Source organism: Polypterus senegalus, chromosome 7, assembly GCF_016835505.1.
Source record: "Polypterus senegalus isolate Bchr_013 chromosome 7, ASM1683550v1, whole genome shotgun sequence".
In the NCBI taxonomy this organism is placed as follows: domain Eukaryota; kingdom Metazoa; phylum Chordata; class Cladistia; order Polypteriformes; family Polypteridae; genus Polypterus; species Polypterus senegalus.
In genome coordinates, this window is record NC_053160.1 from 158964102 (window position 1) to 158987583 (window position 23482).

Here is a 23482-nt window from a genome sequence, read left to right on the forward strand (position 1 = left end):
CCCCAGTGTGGCGGAAGTGCCGGCTGCGCACCCGGAAGCCGTCCGTGTGTCCCCTGTCGTCTTCCCCCCAGCACTTCTTGGTGTGGCGGAAGTGCTGGGCTCCAGGGTTCCTCAGACACCTGGGCGCCGCCTGGTGGTGGCCACGGGTCCCTACAGGGCTGGGCTTCCAAGCCCTGTACCCGAGGCCCCCAACATAACCAGGATGGACGCCCCCTCGCGGTCTGGAGGAGGCACAAGCCCTCCTCTGGTCCTCCTGGGTGTCCCGGCCAGGCTCCAGCCCCGACCGGGGACCACGACCAGTAACGGTGCAGAATACACTTGACTTGAGCATTCATTGTTTTCACACTCTTTCTCTGTACATTTAGCATTCGTTTGCTCAGAGATTGATGTGCTTGCTGCTTTCTTTTCTCCACCCTAGTGGGCCACTTTTTTTCTTCTTTCATCTGCATCTTTTCAAGTTAAAACTGATTAAGTCAGTGTTTGTGTTGCAATTACTTAGTACGTTTTCTTTAATTTTTTACTTAAGCTGGCATTTAAGTCTTCAATCTGCCTCAAGAATGATTTAAGATATGAAGAGTTAGAGGAAGAGACACCGAAGGTGGTAGAGATGAGAATGGCACCCGTACACATGTGCCACATGGCCGCCCTGCTGGCCGCTGCCGAGAGCTGATTTTACAATAAAATAAAATAAAAATAAAAAGAGGAATAACCTTGGAGGTCAATCATCACCCGGATAGCGGATAGTAGACGTCACGTAGTATATGTGCACCAAATTTCAGGTCAATAGGTCAAACAGTTTGCAAGCTACAGGTGATTTAAATCCTGGACAGACAAGTGAACAGCCATGGTAGTGTATAACTTAAAAAGATTTTTATATCATTTTTCATAAGATTTATTTTTGTTTTCACAAATAAACACTTTGTAACAGGACATCTTTAACATATGTTTGAAAATCAGTCCATTCTATATGGCCAATACAGTAGCTATTCACAACTATTACAATTCATCACCGTCAAAGTAGTGTTACGTCTATTGTCAATCTGAAATATTTGGTGGAGCCACCACTAGGGGAAAGCAAAACAAGCTTCTTGTAACATTTTTCGCAAAATGCGTTTAGGTTCTTAATTCAAATAAAACATATAATACTATAAAACTATAATATTTTTGTAAATAACTGAGTAAGGCTGTGTACAATCTACTAGAATGGTGGATTCATTTCTAAGCTTACAGGAAGATATGTATGTGAAAATGGCACTCACAGCCTGTGTTAGCAAAATACAAGTTTTGAGGTAGGATGTGAAAAGACTATTCTGTGGTGATACATTTTTTACTGGCTAAAGATTAAATCCTGTGAATTAAAATATATGAAATACTAGGCTGACCCGCCTTTAAGGCGAAAGACTTTTAAGTTGACCACTTCTTAAGGCAATTCAATATGTAGATCAATTTGATATTTTATACAAACTCATCAATTTAGTTATATTGCATTTGAGTGGTATTACTTTAATACTCGTAGTTTCTGTTATTTTTGTGATGAAATTTAAACTTTTTTTCTATATTGAGTCGCCCTTTTGAACCCCCCTGATATTTACTACGCGGTGAGGCATTTGTACTCCATCAACATTAATTATTTCCAGAGACATAATTTTGTCTATTTTTCCGGCGCATCGCTCACAAAAGCAAGGGAACGATGGGAGCACCAGAACTCTGCTCACTTCATGTCGCTTCGTACCGCAAGGTGCAAGTAGTAAGTCTGTGATAAGCAGAATACCGCTACGCTTTCCACTCACGGTATGGAAGGACAATCCCGACCGCTTTTATGTAGTAAGAAAGAAGAAGAAGATATCGCACAGTCTGGAGTAGAAAATCATCTTTTACCTGGAAAAAAGAAACTACAAATCCCATTGTGCATTGCAAAATGGACAGGGCGTGTGTGAAACTCCACGCCTGCGTAGCACTCACGGGACGGAAGGACAATCCCAACCGCTTTTATATAGAAGGATAAGGTTTTTAGCATTTCTAGTTTATAGTGTAGTGAGAAGTTAAGCAAAATGACACCTTTTATTGGGTAACTAAAAAGATTACAATATGCAAGCTTTAGAGACAAGTCAGGCCCCTTCTTCAGGCAAGATGTAATACAGAAACTGGAATTCCCGGTGTTTATATAGACACCAGGACAGATACAGCATTGGAAAACCTTAAGATGGACATCTTAGATGTAAAAAATGAATAGAACTCTCCAATAAAAGTTGTTATTTTGCTTGACTTCTCACTTCATCCATAATGGCTAACACCCTTGTTTATAGTGTATATTTCTTGTTTCAGTACCAAGTCAACTTGAATGCCTAATTGATAGGAATCATTCTGTTACAGGCAATTACGCATTTCACCAAACTGTTGGACACCCATTCTTCGGATACGCAGTGGTTGTTATTGGTGTGTTCTCAGAAGTCAAACCTGATTACTTCAACACAACAGATAAAAAAGGTCTTCTGGTGTAACATTTTACTTTTATAAAAAAAAATCTATTCCTTGTTAAAAATCTTTATGTTTTGTTTCTTTGTGTATCAACCTTTGCTTACATCCTTGACTTTTTTCTTGGTCTTAGATTTGGCCTGGAAAAAGAGTTTTATTTGATCTCCCGGTTCTGACCTGTTTATCTTTTCTTCCTTCTCCAGGTCACTCCAAATTTTGTCTGCCCTGAAGATATAACACTGATATTGAAATATTGATTTTCATGTTATCATTGAATTTCTAATGCTTGAGAACATTTGGAGATTAATTCTCTCCTAAACAATGCATACCAGGACTCTTCATATGTCACAGACAAGTTCTTCCGAGGTCTGGTCAGCTCTCAGTATCAAGAGACTGCAACTGTGGGATGTGCCATAAAGGAGAATCAAAAAGTAACAGCTCCTGAGCTAGGAAGGAGTTAGGGGTCAGCTCTATATCAACAATTATACATAAGCAAGGTTTGTGCACTTTGGGTGCCCAGAATGCTGACTCCTGAAATGAAGCACCATTGCATCAAATATTACAAGAAGATTATTCAGCTAATTAGTATTTAACTGTATAACGAACGATGAAACTTGGATACATATAGTCAGAAAAGGGAATAATTCAAGTATGCTGACATCAGAGAAATTCAAGGTCTAAGCCAGAGTCAGCAGAATCATGTGCACAATTAGTCCATAACGATTACATGTCTCAAAAATTCCATGTAACTTATTACAATACTAGCATAGCAAAGTTTATTAAAACAGGATTCATGGTACAATGGTATAATGGTAAGAGTGTCTGTTTCGATCACGTCACGCATTTATGAACTTCTGTTCATCAGAGATGCCTTACATCCTCCTTTGTGCTTCTTGTTCCCTTTCTTCTTCAAATGATGTGATGCCAGGATGCATGGCGCACGGTTTACTGTCTCACACCAGCCACTTAACATTGTTCATTGGTAATTCCTGCTTTCTTCTGGAGGCTGGACAGCATTGACATCAGATGGACTTTGTGTTCATCTTCATGACAGTGTCCTTAGTCAGATATCACAGCTTGAAAAGACTGGTTGTCACAACTGTGGATTTTAAGAAACATCACCCCCACCACATTCTCCACAACTGTCTTCCAATGTAAAGGGCTTCCTTCCATGGGATGCACTATGCCAATGAATAAATTGCCAGGTAACACTGGCACAAGCAATGTAAAATATTTTATTTGAGTGGATTACAAAAGGTTCATGATAAAAAGCATATTTGTGTTCACAATGTTGAAAAGTAAAACGTGTTTGTGTTAATAGGTTTCACTCATTTTACTAGATTTACCATAGCACTTGTAAATACTGTGACCAAATATATTGCAAAACTATATGGAAGGAAATGTGTGCATTGCTTTTGAACAATCTATGTGCAGTAAGGTTTCGAAATTGCATTGTGCTCTAGGTGCCTTTTAAACAAAGGGAACAATGAAAAATGTGGGTGGACTGTTGTTCACCATCCATCCTACAGTCCATATTTGGTTTTTTTTTTTCAGAGATATCTGCTTGTTTGACTTCCTCACACATGCCATCTGCAGAAAAAACATTTGAGAGTGATGATGTGGTTACTGAAGAAGTGAGGAACTGGTTGCAAGTGCAGGATACAGATTGATACAGTGAGAGCATACTCTTGTTTCACATTTGTGCAGACTATTGAAGGTTATTATTATAATATATAGAAAAATCTAATGCATAGCAAATACAGCCTTACTTCTGTATTAGTAGTAATGGTATTTGGCAGTGGACAAAATGACAGGTAATAAATTGTTACTTGTGTTTACTATATAGTCACAGCTGAACTCATTTCATTCACTATGCATTGCGTTATTACAATAATTGCAACAAAAATCTTTGCAACACACAAAACACAAGCACCCAACAAAGGTAAAGGTCTGGGGCACCCTCAGGCAAACCTTGTTTATTACTGAACAAAGTTGCAAGCACCATTTAATGTGTAGTTTGAGTAACATCTTTGCAGATGCAAGTCTAAGATTAGACAGAAGGAAGATGGCGGTGGTGTTGGTTATGAAGGTGTTGAGGCAGAAGGAGTAGGCTCAGAAGCTCCAGGACCCAACGTGATGTCACATGCCCTTAATACTGTAAGTACGTTTCCAGATCTGCAGAAGGAAGAGAAGAGAGCCGTTATAAAGCAACACTAACCTTTGACTCAGGATGGAATTACAAGCCAACAAGCCCTGAAGTTGTGCTCCAGACACACATGTGTGATATACATTTCAAATATGTTTATAATATATGGATATATTGTATATACTCTAAAAATTGATCATAAATTCAGACCCCGACTTATACGCCCGTTCAAAAATACATCACTTCAATTTTTTTTTTCACATCTTCTTGCTTCCTCCAATCTTACAGCAGTTTCTCAGACACATCGAATTTTGTTGCAGCAGCTCAGTTACCAATTTCTTTTGCCACATCAACGACGTTTAATTTAAAATCAGCTTCATATTTTCTTCTGATCGAATGCTCCATCATAGATAAGGGATGCTCTAACGATAAAGATGTATGAGGGTATGAGATACAAAAAACACAAAACAGTGCAAACGGAATAGTTTGGATATTACCGTGTAGTCACATAGGCACAATACAAAGAAAAAAGGCAGTGTGCTCCATGGTTACTCTGTCAGGTGGGCGTTAGCATATCATAATCTCTTGGACCAATAGCGTGAGTTTTCTGCATTCGACTTATACGACCGACATTATAAAATACCAGAAATTATACAGTAAAATCAAGCCCCGACTTATCCGCAGAAAAACTTAAATTCAAGTATATACGGTACATTTCAAATATTGACATATATTTCAGACATATACACAGTGTCTATAAAAGGTTTTCAACCTCTTGGAAATGTTCAGATTTTATTGTTATACAACATTGAATGACAGTGGATTTAATTTGGCTTTCCTGACACTGATCAACAAAAACAACACTCTTTAATGTCAAAGTGAAAACATATCACTGCATAATGATCTAAATTAATTACAAATATAAAACACAAAATAATTGGACAAGTATTCAACGAAATCCTTACTGGTGCAGCCAACTGGACTTAGATGTAACAAAATGAGTTCAATGGAGACTGCCTGTCTGGGGTTTCAGTTGATTGTACAGGATGGCCCATGAAAAAGTGGACCGCATCCACAAAACGACTGCATTACGGTGAAGAGAAACATGATCAAATTTGAAACTTATTTCAGTACACTGTCCACAAAAAAGTGGTTTCCAGGGGTGAGACGGCAAGGAAACAAGGCAGGTGACATGACTGTAGCCACCTATCTGGCAGCAGATAAGACAGGAGTCGTCTTGGTGGAGGCAGGCCACTTTTTTGTGGGCCACCCAATAGTATAGATGCATCTTATCTAGAAGGTTTAGCTTGTGGTGAGTCATTATCATGACCTAACTTACACAATAAAGACAAAAGAACACTTTAAGCAACAAGGCATTAAGAAATGGAAAGAGTATGGAACAGCTTTCCATCTGCCTAAAGCAGGCCTTCCAGAAAATCTGAGTGATTGTGCATTAAGATGATCAGTGAAGGCCACCAAAAGACCTATGAGAACTCAGAAGCAGTTATAAACTACAATGGTTACAATTAGACAGACATTGTAAAGAAATGGTGCTTCACCAGTCACAGCTTTTTGCAATAGTGGCAAAGAGAATGCCAATGTTAAAAGAGAAACCGCACATGACATCTCGACTAGTTTTCCAGAAGGCACATGGGAGACTCTGAAGTCAGCTGGAAGATGGTTTTGTTGTCTGATGAAACTAAAACCACACTTTTTAGCCAGCAGACTAAGCACCATATTAGGGAAACGCCAAACACAACACATTATCAAAAGCACACCATTCCCTCTATGAAGTATGGTGGTGGCAGTATCATTCTGTGAAGAGGCTCTTCTGCAGCAGGACCTTCAAGGCTTGTGAGGGTCAAACATAGTGCTCAAGTCTGATAAAATTACCACTGTGAACCTTCTCAGAATCAGCTGCCAACAACAGATTGTTTGTCACTCTCAACAGCGCCAATTCTGTGCAGTGAAATCTTCTGAATCCTGACTGAAACTAATCAAGTATATTATTGTTCTCTAAAAAGGCCTATAGCTATGGTAATGGCAATTTGGAAGAGGGGATGAAAGCTACTGGAAGACAAAGGATTGAGGTTTGTCTTTTTTAACAGGGGCTGAATCACTACATCCTTAAAGCACATAGGAACAGTACCCTTTTGCAAGGAGCTGTTAATAAGTGACAGAACATTAGGACCAATTACATCAAGCACCCCTTTAAAGAATCGGGCAGACATAAAGTCAAGAGGACTAAAAGACAACTTCATACAACTCACAGTTTTCATCAGGTCTGAAAGAGAAACTGACTGAAACTGATGAAGGACAGTGGAGTGAATGATGCCCATGGATGGGTGCTGAGGAACAGGCACAATATTAGCTCTAATATCAGCACTCTTGCTGGTAAAATACTGCAAAAAGTCATCACAAGAGTGTGATGTCCCAACATTTGTAGAACACCCCAGATGGGTTAAACACAGCATCAACAACACTAAATAATATTAAAGGACCATTAGAGTTGCTCGCAATAACATTTGAAAAAAACAAAAATACATTGTTCTTGCAGCCTTCACAGCCTCCTGATAATTGACAAGGAATCACTGAAGATCTCATAAGAGAGACCTAGAGGCGATCCTTCTTCCACTTTCTCTCAGCCTTCCTACATGTCCCTCTGAGAGAACGCATAGCTTCATTAAACCACAACTGCCTTTCTGGCTTACATTTCCTCTCTTTAAGTGGAGCTACAACATTGAAAATATCCACACAAGTAGGTGTAAATTGTTTCACATGCCCCTCAATGCTGAGGTCCAGAGAGGATGCTTTGTCCCTAAACAATAAAGGAATTTTGCCATAAGAATTACAAAAAAAGGCTATCAGACACAGAATTGAAGCTGTGCAACCAATAACTTGGACGAACAATCACTAAAAGCAGATACTGTAAACTGGATTCAAATGTGATAAAGCTGTGATCCGAAAGATACCCATCATCCATTTCAATTTTGATGAAAATACAAAGTCCAAGGTATGACCTTGTATATGAGTGAGACCTATAACAAACTGAAGAGAATCAAAAGACTCCGTAAGATATAAAAAATCCCTGGCCAAAGGTTTAGAAGTACAAAAAAATAAATATTATATTCTCTAAAACACAATCATATAGTGTCATGATCTATGACAAAAAATCAAAGAATTCCTGGACGAAATTCTTACATGAATGTGGGCGTCAGTACACCAAGATACAGACAGCTGGATGAGGCAAATCCACCTTCATCAATTGAACTTCAAAGCTAGAAAATTTCTCAGTAGGTAATAGCTGATGTTTAAAATGATTCATGAAAACTACAGCTAGTCCTCCACCACAGCCTATAGACCTGGGAGTGCTAAAAAAAACTACAATCTTTACAATCTGTAAAGTTCAGTGAAAGTGCTTAAGTCACTCTTACTAAGCCAAGTCTCTGTCAGAAATACGAAGTCCAAATCACAAGAAGTTCTAGGGACCGGCAAATCAGAAAGAAATTCCACTAGCCACAATCTTCCCAGATCTGTGTGTCGAATGATCAATGAAGCAAAGCCAGTTTCAGCTTAATCCTCACTTAAACACCACTCCGTTTACACAGTTGACGAGCAAAATTGTGAGTAAAGTGGGGCCTCAAGGATGAGGAGCAGGATGATAATAATAACTCTTCAGAAATCCACCATACAGTCCAACAACAATGGAATGTATATTCATATGGGTTTAGCGATCATAACATATTACAGACATAGAAAAACACGTAGAGCTCAGTGCAGATAGAGTGAACGAAAGGTAACAACAGCAGACGGCAAGCTGACCTACACACAGGCGCCATCTTGGAACCTTCAGTGTTCTGTTCTGCTGTTGCAACATTACAGTGTATTGCAATATAAGTTATATGCATATATAGCTCTTCTTTTAATATTTTTAAACAATTCTATAATGAATTGTTGTCATTAAAAATGTCATTGAAAACATTTCTGGACATTGCAAAGTGCAATTGCAATACTGTAATGCAAAATCTGAAAGAAATGCATTCATATGGCTATACACTCAACACAATTCACAATGTATTACTTATTATTTTCTCCACTACAAAATACTGCTACTACTAATATTAACAGCAGTCCTGCTGCTGCTGAAAGTCTGGTGAAATCTGCATGAGGTGTTGACTGCATTTCTAGATTCTTCACTCTAAAATAATCTCTGTTTTAAAGTAAAAAACTGGCATTTAAATTATATATTGTTGAGTTGTGAAAATAATGTGTGATGTAATGGATTTAAAATAAGTTTAATTATCAAATAACAAAAATATACATGATGGCACAGTGGGACTCAAAGCTGCCTCACAGTTTTATAATCCAAGATTCCACATAAAATTAACACTTTCTCACTGTGTCTGTGTGCATTTCCTCCTGGTGCTCTGGTTTTAAGACACATCCTCAAAAATCTGTGGTTGTGTGTGTGTTGGTAGGCCTTCTGATAGACTTGGACCCCCCTCGAGGTCTGTTTCCTGCAGGTTAGGCTCTGGCCCCCTTAAAAACCTAAATGGAACTAAACTCAATCTTAGGTTAAACAATATGTTATTTTGATTATTAAATAAAGATACACCACTTCCTTTCTAAAAAAAAAAAAAAGAAGAAGATTCCTTGAGGAACTTACCAAATTAAAAGGAAAAAAAACGGTCTTCTTCTTGACACACTCTGTTGTAAAGATATACAGTATGTGTCTACTACTTTTTAAAGAATGTACACCTTTGAACAGTATAATAAAATCCAAAAAAGATCATAAAGAGTGGGCACCAGTTTATGATCCCTGTATAAGTTGTCAAAGTAACAAAAACAAGGTTTTTTAAATTATTTTATTTCATTAAATAATCATATAAATAATAATTAAATCAAACTTAACAAAACCAAAAGTCAATCCCCATCCAAAAGAAAGAAAGAGATTAGAGCCAGCCAAGAAAGCAATTCTTTGAAGCAGCAAAGAAAGAAGAGTATCCTTTTCAAGGATAGAGAAGCTTATTCTAAAATGGTATTAGATCCTGCCATGTATTTTTTTATTGATTTTAATTTTAATTAGAAGCAGTAGACATTCCAAACAGTCAAGTCAAACTTAACAAAGCAAAAAAGCAATCCTGCCATTTATAAAAAAGCTTTCAATATGTCATCTGAGCGAGAATTAGATTTTTTCTAATAACAAACAGAATAGGACATCATTTACTCACTGACTTAAAAGTGGTGGGTTGCTGCAGTTGAGCAAGATAAACTTACGTGCAAGTAGTGAGGTAAAGGCAATTATGATTTGTTTGTCTTTCTCCACTTTAAGCCCATCTAGGAGTACACCAAACACAGCTGTTAATGGATTAGGAGAGATCGTGACTCCACGGCTGTCTGAAAGGCATTTAAAGATTTCCAGAATCATGTTAATTTGGTGCACGCACAAAACATGTGGCCTAGTGGTAGCCTTCCACTCCTTTTCTGAAATTCTGAGTAAGAGATCCTTATCCCAATGTAGTCTGAGATCTTTGAGAGGAAGTGACTTTTAAAATTTTTTCATATATTACAGAAATATTGTCTGAGACCGCAAGACTGATCAATATATCTTCCAGAATAGAATGGGAGATGAGGAAAACTGGGCATGTTTTGTTTAGCAAAGTTTTGAATTTGGAAGGAATGGTAATTTGGTAGACATTCAAAGATTTTTATCTTTATTAAATAAAGATACACCAAGATCATATAATTTAGTGCATGCCCTAAACATGTGGCCCAGTGAGGCCAGAGATAGATTGCAATGTTCACAGATTGAATCTTGCCCTGGAAACATTTTGGATAGTTTTAATCAAGATAAATGCAGTGAATAGAAGATATACACAATTCCAAAGCTAGAGTGAAGTAAATGGTGGTGGAGAATGTAAAGCAGGAAGAGGTGGGACCAGGTGACTGTAAACCATAAGTGATGGCATAGGTCTTTGGGCTGTCAATCTTCTGGTCTGTAAATAAAGGGATAGGAGAGGCATTAAAATACAGCACCCGACCTTAATTAAGGATGGAATTTCTATTTGATAAGCCCTGAAATTGTCTCTCAAGCACATCTGTGTGACAACAATTGAAACATGAATCACTGCAATAACTTTAATTTGTTCATAAACATTAATTACTAATATAAGACATACAAAAAATACACTAAAAATGCATTCATATATTAAAAGTTTATTCAGACAATGGGAAGTAGGAATTAGAAATGTTAACAAAAGAAAAATGACATTTTCTACTGTATAATAAAATGCTAAGTTCTGTGTCTGGTTCCGCTGAGCAATCTGATTGGACAGTTTGGCCTTGGTGATGCGATCAAAAGAGGAAGTGCGAATGTGAGGCACACAAGGACGATTAAAAGTACAAGAGGCACACTAAGTGTTGCCTTGAAAGACAGGAAGTATTAAAATGGAAAAGAAGTGAGCAGGGTGCCTCTAAATGACAGAGTCTTAAAAGCAGGCCTTACGGGAATGGTCATTATAGGTCCAGACACATGAGGATATCAAGGAAAGGCATTGAAGGTACATGTAGGGCAAAAGATAGAAAATGTTTTCAATGTAGTTAGTAATAAAAATATTTAAATAACCCTTTTTAATATACATTATGATTAAATTCTAAAATGTCTTAATGAGATCATATTTTAAGTATTACATGTGATTCTGGTCACCGTGTTGGAAGTCATTTTTTTTTTAAAAGATCAGGTAAATAGAAATTGATGACCTAGGTTGGGCTTCTTTTTGCCAACATTTTGAATTTCTAGAAACTATTCAGAGATTAGTATGAGACCAGATGCATCTATAGACCTATGGCCATGCCCCGTTCTGATTAGCTAGAGGAATTAAACATAAAAGTCTCAAAAAAAAGAAGGTCACACAGGGACATAATAGAAGACTTCACAATTCTGGGCTGCGTAAATAAATGAAAACAAAATGAAATAAATTAATAACTTGAAAAGAACGTCTTCTCATAATAGTCAAGGCCAGCATTGAATACAATACACATCAATGTAGTTCTACAGCAGGAGTGGGCAACGTCGGTCCTGGAGGGCCGCAGAGGCTGCACATTTTCATTCCACCGTAATTGCTTAATTAGAAGCCAATTCTTTCCAATCTCATATCTTATTTAATTTTATGTCTTGTTAGTCTGCAATGTTAGCTTGTTATATTGTAGATTTTTTCCTTTCCAATGATATCATTCAAATGATTTGAAGTGTAAACTGGATAATTTTCAGTCTGTCACATTTTTCTCTTTAAATGTTTTATTAAACCAGATAATGCAGGATGAATCCACACAAGTGTAAATGAAAACAACTTAGATGGAGAGCCACTGGCTCCATTGTCATTTGCATCTTATTGCTAATAAGGAGTCATTAAAACAATGCATGCAGCTGTTTAACACTGAAATAAGCAATTAAGGGTGGGGAACCTTAACAAGCGAGACCACTAAAATGAAGCATCAAAATGTTACTTGAGCAATAATTGACTTCTCATTAAGAAACTGGGTTGGAACAAAAGCTTACAACCACTGCAGCCCTCCAGGTCCGACACTGCCAACCCCTGTTCTAGAGGATATTGGGATACATCAATTGATCAAATGAGTCTTGTTGTTTACCTTCTTTTCACATCAAGATGTCTAAGAGGTTTAGGGAAATTCATAGGTAGAATGCACTAAACCTTTGATGCCTCCAAATTGTTGTTCCTTTCATTTTGGTCACTGACGTCAGTAAAATTTTGTAGTAAACCAAAAAAAAGAAGAAATGGTGTTATCAAAATCTATAAGTCTCTGTTGATTCCAAACTCCACATCAGGAACCAAATCTGTAGGCTGTTTGAAAGTCTTTGCTTAACCTAAGCAGCTCTTATGGCAACTGAGATTCTCCTTTATCAGATTCTGCTCTTCCCTGGAGTCAACCTGGTCAAACTGCCATTCACCTTCACTCAAACAGCTTAAAAGTTGTCAATGACAACAATTCTGATTGTTCACAACTTGTGAAAGAAACACCTAATGGCCAAATCCCCAGAATTCTGGGCTGAAAGGAATCTTGTCTGTTTATTACAGTATCACCTTGGCCTGGGCTGTGGTGTTTGTCAGTTGACAGAATACAGTGTACAATTTTATACAACATGGTCTAACCCTGCGTACTCTCTACTTCTTCCTCGGGAAGGGTCTTGTGGGGTTCCCAGGTTAAAAACCTGACTAATATGAGAAGCACTTGTGCGGGAAATTTAAATTTTGTAGCTTTTAGACAAAGCTGTGCATAAAGAACAAACTAACACACAGACAGAAATTGTGTTTCAACGATAGATAGATAGATAGATAGATAGATAGATAGATAGATAGATAGATAGATAGATAGATAGATAGATAGATAGATAGAGAGATAGATAGATAGATAGATAGATAGATAGATAGATAGATAGATAGATATTGCTTTCCATTGTACCAGAGAAGTATTTTAGTGTTCCCTACACCAATGAGGCACAGACGAGAACCCCTTCCTACCATGTGGTATTTTGCATTGACCAATGAAATATAAATCTTTCATGTCGTGTAAAACAGAACCACTAAAAGAAATCAAAGGTTTGGTGTCCGGACTTGTGAAGTGCCCTCTGGCACAACACAATATATTCCTGTTACCTTCTCTGTCTTCTTTCGTAATCTGAAGTCACTTATAAAATCCCTAATACTTTATTTATGGAGCAACATTTTGTACCCTTATAATAAGGACCATATGACTTGGAAAAAATGACAGGAATGAACAAACATTAAAGATTAATTTTTAATGGAAACCAATTGGAATGGATAGGCCATGCTTTAAGGGCTAATTCTTGCAGCCTTCATCTAGATGCACTCATATTAGAGATTTCCTGCCAAAAAAAAAGAAAATAAGTTTTGTTCTGAACTAAACAAGAAAACATTGGCAATAGTTGTTAGAAAATATGGACATTACATCTGGGAAAAGCATGTCATTATCAACAGCAGGGAAACAAAAGCTAATGTTTAGAAAAATACACAGTAGGGAATTCATCAAAATTTTTGTAATGACACCATGCCCTCAGGTGCTTAAGATAATTTGACACTGAACAGAAATTTCCTTGTCATATATTTTTGACACTCTCTTCTAGAATCACATTCTTTTTTCAGAAATCGATATGTTTTAGAAACTAATGGGACTGTATAGCAGACATGTTTATTGGATAGTGCAATATTATCAAAGCAATGAATGTAGAGCTACTACAAAAATGTCATTATACTAATAATGCATGAAGTTTTATTTTTGGAGGTAATTTGCAGTTTTTGACATTTTCTTTTAATGCTGGTTTAAAACAATACAAGTAAACGAATCAACAAGTTTATGAAGTGATTTCCAATCATTCTGTGCCTTCAGAACGTCTTCAGACCCCATCACTTTTTACATATTTTCTTATGTTATAGCCTTGTGCTAAAATCATTTAAATTCAAAACTCAATACCCTAGAATGAGGAAATGAAAAAAGGATTTTTTGCAAATTTATTAAAATAATAAAACTTTTGTGGGTGCACTCTTTACAGTATAAGGTAGTTGAGGACAGCATTTAGTGGAAACCTGGTATATCACAATATTATTTGTAAAGAGCTATCAGTCAAATTAGATAAAATGACAATTGCTGATGAGTACAGTCTGTACCATTTGCCCTAAAAGCCTTGTCGCACTGCGTGATTTTTCAAGTGATTTTCAGTCACACACCTCATTTACCTAATGTTTGGGATTTAATCACAGTCAGTCATTTAGTTTGATATATCCAGCAAATCTTCCGAGCAATCTGCAACTCAACACATCAAAAAAAAAAAACAGATTTTGACTAAAGCTGTAGGGGAGGGCTTTGTGTATGCGAGAGCTAAGAACCAATGAGTGCTCAGAGAGATGTATGATATTATAGCTACAACGAATAAGGAACACAATTATTATTGATCTTGCAAACAGTAGAAAGGTTTTCTGCATGACATCTCGTTTTTTACATAGTCTGACAAAATGTAAAAGAGAAACAAGAGCTGAGATTGCAGCTGAACCCACAGAACCTGTAAAGCATTTGTATTGTACCAGTTATGTCAGGCAGCATGTTATTGGCTGTCAGGAAAAGGGGTGTGCTCATGATACTTTCTCAAATGAGAATCTGTGCTTGAAAGTCATCTTGGGGTAATGTAATGTGTCATACATTGCCAGTTCTAGTCATGTAATCGTGCATATCCAAGCAATGAGATCAGTAACTGCATTGTCATGTTAAACTTAAGATTGCGATTTCAGTCAATTTTGTACTGGAATGTCCCTACAACTAAAAAAACCCAGGATGGGTAGCTTGTGTAAATTAAATGTATTGAAACTGCATGTGTGTCCTGAGTTTGTTTTTGATGATCAAAATGATCTCCTTAGCAGCTGGTAGCTTTGGAAAAGCCTACAAGCCTAACCTGGTATGATATTAAAGACTGAAATTATCCAGTTGTCAAACTGATACAAACTACCCCAACCCATGACATTATACACTTCTAGTGAGGAGCAAAAATGATTAACGCAAAAATTAATTTGCAGCAAAACTGTGTGTTTAATTTTGTGAAAATTTTTGTGAAATACATTTTTGTTTCATTTTTAAAAAAAATTGCAGGAAGTGTGCATATGCTCAACGACAGAAGGACATTTGCTAGGTGATGGAGGGGTTGGATGTTAGCAGAGAAGACTTGTGTTGTCCTTTGATGAAAATACTGTATTGTAATTTGAATGATGGTTTGTTTTAGTGTATCTCTGAATTTATAATATGCAGCAAGTTACATTTTTTCAAAAGACAACTGCACTCCTATAGGTTCATGTGACGAGAGCCATAATTAGAATTGATTTTACCAGTGTGGTATGGCTTACATGCTTTGCACTGCCTTTAAAAAACAACACAAGTAAACACAGAAGCAAACTTTCCTTGTTTTTCTCCAAAAATACTCTTTAGTGAGTTTTGTGTTTTACAATTACAAAATCACCCTTGACATGAATTTTGGTGTCACTTTCGCAAAGCTGTATGCATATCAAAGCTTGCTTATTTTGCTCATTACTCCATACATCATTCTGATTGTTCTCATCTGTTTAGCTTTTTTTTCAAGCTCTGCTCTATGTCCCACCTTCATCTGCCATGTCTCACTCTCACAGATCATACTAATCCTCACAGAGCTTTCATAAATGTCCCAGATAGTCTTCTTTAGAAGTCAGAACAGGGTTTCTCCTACCTTAGTATCACTGTTGTGCCAACACCTCCATCTTTACCCAACATGTTATCTAAGTAGCAGAACAGTATTTATTACTCTTTCTTCATTCAACCATCCGTTTACTGAGACTCCATCCATCCATTATCCAACCCACTATATTCTAACTACAGGGTCATGGGCGTCTGCTTGAGCCAATCCCAGCCAACACAAGGCACAAGGCAGGAAACAAACCCTGGGCAGGGTGGACACAAACACACCCACGCACCAAACACAATTTAGAATCCTTTGGACTGAGGGAGGAAACCAGAGTACCCAGAGGAAACCCACGCAGACACAGGGAGAACATGCAAACTCCACGCAGGGAGGACCCAGGAAGCGAACCTGGGTCTCCTAACTGTGAGGCAGCAGCACTACCACTGCACCACCGTGCCGCCCTACTGAGACTCCTTAAAGCAGTATTAGGATTACAGTAAACTGAAGCAACTCCCAATAGTTTTAGGTGGAAGGCAGGAACAAACCCTGGAAAGGTGACAGTCCATCACAGAACTCTTTAATCTAAATAGATATTAAAAGGCATCCTGCAGGCTGCATGTGTACAATTTGTGTTCCTCAGCCCTCCTTATTTGTTGAACCAACAAACCTGCTTAAATGTTCCAGCATTTAGGTAAGACTTTTTGTCCTAAAATATGGCCAACTTGAAGCTAATACATCCACCTGGATAAACCTCCTGTACATATACTGTACATTTTAAAAAGACTATTGTTTTCTCATTACTTTAATTTTATTCCAGTGTCCACTGCTAATTTTTTTTCAGGGCATCAGACACTTCCATTGAGGCTAATAGCCCTTAATGGCACCTTTCTTTCCAGCAGCTTTCAGAGGGTTACATACTAGCAAGTGTCTATAATGATATGGCCCTTAACCTTTCAGTCTCATCACAATCATTATATCTTCCTCATTTTCACTGTGCCACAAAAATAAGCTTTTCTGTCAAGGCAATATATTAAAACTGAACACTTAGAGTTAGGATTAGGCCTATTTCTTTACAAAGAAGAAAAAAGAAATAAGCTGAAGTACAGTGTTGCATTTTCCAAATTGGAAGCATGTGATTGTTTAAAACAAAAAAAAGTTTCTATTAAACAACTGAATATTATTACTTTTATTACACACAGTGGGTTTGGAAATTGGTGGATCAATGGAGTTACCTAAGGTGACTCACAAGATGAGAATATATTACAATTGTTTACCTAAATATGTTTTACAGCTGGAACACAGGAGGTTAAATGACTTGCTCATGGGTTTGGTTCATGTCTTAACCAGCATCACTATTGACTGAAGTCCAGTGCTATTGAACAATCTGCATGCTTTGGAAAAAAAACAAGAACATTCGACCAAATATGTTAATGTCCATTCACAATCATTGTGAGTAGTTTACAAAATTAAAAGTCTCCACAGCAGGCTTTATTTTCTTTTTATCAAAAATGACCTATAATCTTTTTTTTTCTTCTTTGAATGCATTTACAGTTCCAATTAGAGTAGCCTAGATGGCACTGTCATGCTAGTAATTAAGAAAAAAATCATCCAGCCAATTACTCCACACACCGAATAAGAAGCAAAAAATAAAAAAATAAATTTGTAAGTGTAGTTCAATGGATGTTTTTACCAAAGTTTCATATAACAGTAATGCACCACTTTCTTCACTTGTCAATCAATACTCTTTACTGCCTCAGAATAATTAATTAAGATTAAAATGTGTTCACTCCATGTACAGCAGAGTGGTGTGGTGGTTGGTGCCGCTTTGTCAAAGGTCGAGAGGTCTGTTTTACTTCCTATTTGGCTTACAATTTTCCCTTTATCTGAATGGATTTTTCTCAGGATGCTGTGGTTTTGTCCCGTATCATAAAGATGAACATTTTGGATGACACTTAGCAACAGACAGACAGATAGATAGATAGATAGATAGATAGATAGATAGATAGATAGATAGATAGATAGATAGATAGATAGATAGATAGATAGATAGATAGACGGACTGACAAACTTTATTTGTCCCCAAGAGGAAATCTAGTTTTTTTGCAGAAGCTCTTTAAATAAATAAATACATAAATATATAGATAAATAAATATATACACCCCAATAATATGAGTGATTATTGGGAATGAATGTACTCAAGGACTGGAATTCCATATATTAATTCCTGCATTGGGGCGGCACGGTGGCGCAGTGGAATCGCTGGTGCCTTGCAGTTAGGAGACCTGGGTTCACTTCCCGGGTCCTCCCTTCGTGGAGTTTGTATGTTCTCCCCGTGTCTGCGTGGGTTTCCTCCCACAGTCCAAAGACATGCAGGTTTGTGTGTGCCCTGCGGTGGGTTGGCACCCTGCCTGGGATTGATTCCTGCCTTGTGCCCTGTGTTGGCTGGGATTGGCTCCAGCAGACCCCCGTGACCCTGTGTTTGGATTCAGCGGGTTGGAAAATGGATGGATGGATGGATAATTCCTGCATTGCAAACAAAGTTGTTGGGATAGGTGGCAGACGCCCTACATCGCAGTAATGGAATAGGCAGGTTTAGAAATCACATGAAATATGGACGATAAATGGGCAGATAAATGAATATATACACACCAATATTATGAGTGATTATTGGTAATGAATGTACTCAAGGACTGGAATTCCATATATTGGTTCCTGCATTGCAAACAAACATGTTGGGATAGGTGGCAGACGCCCTATAGCTCAGTATGGAATAGGCAGGTTTAGAAATTACCTGGAAGTATGGACAACAGATGGATCGATGAATATACAGTATATTCCATTGTGGATTACAGTAATCTAATCTGACCATAATGTACATGGGTCTAGGCCAATCTACAAATATTATCTCATCTCACTAATGAACAGAACATCTTGAAATGAAACCATTAAATGCCATGTCACGTTACATGGCATTTGCAGAGATTTTCTGTTGCAGACTTCATTTGCATAATCTTAGCGAATCAGGGACAGTTGTGGTGCACTCCCATGATCATCAGTCACACAGCTTGACATACCCAGAAACTCAGTTCAACCAGTCTGCGACTCGCCTAGACAAAATCAAACTTTTTGTCTTTAGTGGTAAGGGTGGGCTGTCTGTGCATGTGACCTGACAACTAATGAGCGCTCAGCCAGAAGTACAATACAAAGAATGGAATGACGAGTAATAAGGAATGTGGATGTTTTGCCTCCCATCTCATATTTCACATACTATGACAAAATGGGGAAAACAAAACAAAAGAATTAGATTTTGACTAAAATTGCCATACCTGTAAATTCTTCATACAACACTGCCAGGCAGCACATTACTATCTGCCAAAAGAAACAGGAGATTGCATGATCTTTGTAAGTGTGAAATTTTGCTACAAAGTCATCGTGCAGTTCAGTAATTTGACATGCCCAGTGATTTCTAGTGAAAGAGAGTTACATTTATATAGTGCTTTTCTAGGCACTCAAAGTGCTTTACATAAGAAATGTGAAGCCACTTGAACCATCACTAATGTGTAGTATTCACCTCGATGACTCAACAGCAACCACTGCTCCAGGATGCTCACCACACGTTAGCTATTAGGTGATGAAGAGATGAGAAAGATAATTATGGGCAGGTGAAGATTACCAGAATGCACAAGTTCATGATGGGCATCTTAGCCAGGACATTGGAGTACTTTTTTCGAAGGATGCCCTTTTATAATTTTTTATGATCACAGACTGTCAGGACTTCAGTTTTACGTCTCTTCTGATGATTGACAGTACTTTTACAGCACAGTGTTTCCATCACTACACTGGAGCATTGGGATCCACATACAGACCATAGTCCCCTGAAGGCCTCATCAACACCTCTTCCAGCAGCAACCAAAGCTTTTTCCTAGCTGATCTCATGTCCAAGTATTGGGTCTGAACATGCTTAGCTCTAGGTGGATTACATTTCCTGAAGTGCCGGTGATATGGCTGCTGGCCATATAAATTGTAATATAAACTGACATTCTCTGTTGACAAGATCAATAACAACAGTCATCAAGTTTTAACATTGCCACCCACTAGAATTTGTGTAATGTGATGTCGGCTTAAGCCGGCATCTGCATTGTGTTTAAGTCAATGTAACAAAGCATTCTTAAATTATTGCAACTTATATTGTACCTAATGAAAGATGGTGAAAGCAGTAACATTAAGGTAGAGACAATAGAGAAAATACAGAATTATGAAAGTGTCTGTGCCCATGATTGTTTGCGCACATTCTCAATTGTTTGCATTATTTACTTAAACTACAGATCCTAACTCACGCAGAGCCTTGGGGCGTGTACCTTACCTCTGCTTAGCAAGCGAACAAGAGAACTACTTAACATATTTAGATCAGGTTTTTTCTATTATTTGCTTGAACATTACAGTTGATTATTCAATTTCTGTCATCACACAAAGAATCATAATTTACTTGCAGGAGCAATATATTCACACTAATCTGAGACATAGGCTATAGGCTGAGGGGAGGGGGAAGCACAATGTCAGGAGTGGGGAGCTGGGCACTCCTCACTGTCGTGTTTCACTACTACTTGGGTGGAGCCACGGGGGACGGTTAATTTATTACAAATAAAAAAGCAGAAATATCCCATTGGCTCATGTATTCAGACCCTTTCCTGAGTATTTACCTCAAACACTTTTGGCAGTGATTACAGTCAGGAGTTGTCTTGAATTTGATTTGCCAAGCCTCACAGACCTGAATTTGGGGACCTTCTACCATCCTTATCTGCGTATTCTTTCGTGCTGTGTCAGGCTGAATGGAGATCGTCAGTGGCTAGCTATTTTCAGGTTTTCTTTGGAGGTGTTTATTGTGTTCAGGTCTGAGCTCTTGCTTGGCAATCCAAGGACATTTTCAGAATTTATTTTAAGCCTCACCTGTGTTGTCTTTGCCTTGTACTTTGGGTCATTGCCTGTAGGAATGTGAACCTTCCCCTTACATAGGGGTTTTTCATTTTTGGGTAGTATATCTAGTTTGGTGATCGTTCAAAGTTAGTAACATCACTGGTAGCTCAGATACCTAGTTTTTTAATATAAGGTCTGTGTCTTTAAAAAGGTTTGCACAGATGCAAATTGTGGGATTTGTAGTTTGTAGTTGTAGGAACTGTACATATAAAATTGAAAGAGAAGGATGTGGCAGGAATCTTTGACTTTTCCCTTTTCCACCAACATTATCATCGGCAGCAATCAAAAACACCTTATGAACTGGACATTTACAGTGGGGGAGGATTCAGAACAGCCATTAGCTACAGGGAAGGCGGTGGGTACCTTTTTTTCCCAATCCTGTCTACAGTTGCCCTTTGTGAAGAAGAGCGCTTCAGAAGATCTTTCACTTTCTGGACTCTAGTGAAAGGTCTGTGTTCGTTATCCATTTTTCTGGGAAGCAGTTTACAAAAAGGGATTATTTTGCCACATCTTTCCTTCTGTTAACTCATTACTTACAATAAATATTTTTTCGGGACTGTAAATATTTGGTAGAAAATACCTTACGGCTTGGGTGTTGGCCTGATTCCATCCGTCCCTCATTTTACAAGCATAGTGGCTTCATCACTACACAAATCATATCACCTTCCAGAAGTCGGGTTGCTACAAGGGTTTCATGAAAGATATCACTGTACTTTGCTCTCTTCATCTTTCCTTCAACCTTGTCTAGTCTCCCAGCCCCAGCTGCTGAAAAACAACCACACAGCATAATTGCAATATCACCATGATTCACCGTTGTGAGTATATCATGTAGGTAATAAGTGGAGGCTGGTCCTAACTAGGTGTAATTTTTAGAGCTGAGATCAAACAGTTCAATTTTGGTTTCATCACACCAACGGATCTTGTTTCTCATCGTCTGAATGTCTTTTAGGTGCATTTTTGCAAACAACTTGTGGACATTCATGTGTTGTCTGACCACTCTGCCCAAAGCCCAGATTAGAGGAGTGTTGCAATGGCGGTTGTCTTTCTGAAGGTTTGTCCTGTCACGACACAGTTTTTCTGGAGCTCCACCAGAGTGACCAGTAGGTTCTTGGTTACTTATCTTATCAAGGCTGTTTTCCCATATTGCTCAGTTTGGCTGGGTAGCCAGCTCAAGGAAGAGTTGTGGTTGTTCCAAACGTCTTACCTTTAATAATTACAAAGGCAGGTGTGCTCTTGTGAACCTTCAATGCAATAGAATTTTTTTGTCTCCTTCCCCAGATCCCCAGACGTGCCTCAATGCAATCCTGTTTCTAAGCTCTGCAGATAATTCCTTCATTGTCATGGCTTGGCTATTACTCTGATATACAGTACATTACAATATATTGCCAACCGAGGGAGCTTCACATAGATGGGTGCATTGAATACAGTTGGACACCAAGCAAGGTGTAGAAATGTCTCAATAATGATCGGTAGAAAGGGAGCCTAAGCCATATTTCAAGTGTCATAGTAAAGGGTCTGAATGTCTGTTTCAATGTGATATTTCTATTTTTAATTTTTAATAAATGTGGAAAAATTCAGAAAATCCCATTTTTTTGTTTTGTCATTCTCAGGCATTGGTCTTGTTTCATTTAATATATATGTTACCGCCAATGTGTGAAATTTTACACAATGCCTAGAAAATCTATAGAATGCTGACAATGGAATGTTAAAGTATGAAACAATTAAAATTTCAAACATTTCCTAGGCATTCTATGCAATGGCAAAAGGCAAACTGGCAAGTCATTCTGTATGTATACTGCCTAAGTATTATATACAATGCCTAGGGAAAGTATATAGCATATTAAAGTAATACAGACATCTCATGCTTTGCTGAAAAATGTTAAACATTCTATAGATTTCCTAGACATTCTTTGCAATACCTGGTTTTCACACATTGCTGCTAACATATACAGTGTATGTTGTGGTTGGGTGGTCGAAGGACAGAGAGGAATCAGTCAAAAGTTTGGGACACCAACTGGGTTGTCCCTTTTAATCGTCGAGAGACACAATAAACAAAAAATAAAAAGTAACAAAAATACGCACCAATGCACTGTTCCTGATCAGAGATTCCTCCTTCTTTAAATTTTACAAAACTCTCGTGCTCATACGGGTCTTCCTGCAAAAGATGCCTCTTTCTTAATTGGTGCGCCTTTTATAGCAAAACTTCCAAAAGGGGCGGGTCTAAGTATCCTTACTGAGCGGCTTTTCTGAGCTGTGAGGGAAGATGAAAAACAGGACAAAGTCAGCGGTAGCTCCCCCTCTTGTCTCAGAGGGTCATTACATACCTTTTCCCAGCCCTTAGAGGAGTACTCTGACACCCATGTGTAACAATGTACAGGAAGCAGCCCTTCATGTGGCGCCAGTCCATCACAGGGCCAGTTTGAAAATGTTAATCAGCCTAAAATGCATAGCTTTATGGGTATAAAAGTACCATGAGGAGAAACTGAGAACCCTCATAGACACAGGGAGAATATGAAGCAACACAGTCAGATAACTCCAGTGGTGCAGTCGTGTTAGAGCTGCTGCCTCACGTCTGCACAGTCTTGAGTTTCCAACCTGTCCAGTGCATGTTCTCCTTGTATCTGTATATATTCTTTTTACAGCACATCAGT